Genomic DNA, 1,595 nt, shown 5'->3' with positions numbered 1-1,595 from the left:
ATGACATCTTTATCCGTCTCTCTCTCCTGTGAGACTAATGTCTTTGCTTGTCCTTTGACTCCATGTATGTGAATGGTGTGATGTGAGTCTAATCTTGGTGATGGAGGTCGCAAGGCTCAGGTCCTACTTTATTCTAGGGGCACCTGGAAGCTGTTCTGTGTCCTCTTCATCACATTGTTCATATAAATCCATTATAATTGAGTTATCCTGTGCAGTGCTGTATTCTGTCATTTGTGTTCCCTTCTGTACAACATTTATTGCACATCTGTCCATCCTGTGAGAGTGTTCCTTCTCTGTTGCTCTTCCTGAAGATTCTTCATTTTTTCCTTATTTCAATTAATTGCATGAGGATAGGAGAAGTTGTATTTTGCCATAGAGGTTGTAAAGTCCCCTGAGGAAAAATGTATTATTTGTTATATTGGGCTGTACAAATAAAAATAACCTGACTTGATTTGACATACACATCTAATACTTTATGTAACTGTCATTTGCATGATTGAAAATTGCTGTTTCCAATCAGCTGGTAGAAAGTGGTGTTTTGACTGTCTGTGTTTGTCTGAAGGTGAAATGTCATACACACGTGTGTGACATGTGAACATGTTTCAGCATTCTTCAGGCTATTCATCTCTTCCGACCTTTTCTCATGATGTTAGATGCTCCTCACCAAAAGAGCAGAGAGAGAGCCTCACCTGGACTCTGACATCCAGTAATGACCAGCACACACACCTGCAAACACACTCTTCACTTCTTATCTAATGAGCCTGTATGCTTTGTAAAAATCAAAAAGAAAACAGGTTCATGCATGCATGAACACAAAAACCTGAGAGAGGAAGGGAGGGAAACTGTGACATTTAAGAAGCTTCTCCCAACTCCTTTTTATTCTGGCTCCCAGGAGGCCAGCAGAGGATAAAAAGCTAATGGCTAATACTCTGGAGGAGACAGTGATAGACTTATTTAACAAGGAAGCTGCTTAATAACACATATATTCACAGCATCAGCTTGGGGGATTATAGCAGGTGTGTGTGTGTGTGTGTGTGTGTGTGTGTATGTGTGTGTGTGTGTGTGTGTGTGTGTGTGTGTGTGTGTGTGTGTGTGTGTGTGTGTGTGTGTGTGTGGTGCTAAAGTATGCGCACTTGCCAGTTCATTTCCTTTTGTAGTACAAATATAAGTGCCCCTCAATGTGAAAGTACTCCTTAATTTTGTCTTGTTTTAAATATACTGTATATATTCAACAAAACTATGATCAGATTGAAATGTGAATTGTTATAAGGGTCACAAGCCCCCATAATGCACTTTTTCTCTTTTTCCACATCCTCCACATGGTTTCCACCACTGTAGATTGACACATTAAACAGCATATCTTCATTCTTCCCCCATCTCCATATCTCTGTATTATAATGAAACATGAACATGAACTTCATGAACATCATTTGCATGTGTGTGGATTCTCTCTGTTGTTATAGTCCTGAGCCTGGTTCAATGTCATGTTGTCATCTCAAACATGCAGTAGAGTATCTAGCTGTTCTTCTCAAAGCAATACATTGTATTGTATTTATTGATTATGGCTAACCGAAGTCAGGCTTAACGTTCAGTTT

Source organism: Scomber scombrus, chromosome 9 (assembly GCF_963691925.1).
Source record: "Scomber scombrus chromosome 9, fScoSco1.1, whole genome shotgun sequence".
Lineage (NCBI taxonomy): Eukaryota > Metazoa > Chordata > Actinopteri > Scombriformes > Scombridae > Scomber > Scomber scombrus.
Note: the sequence above shows the minus strand (reverse complement) of the source record.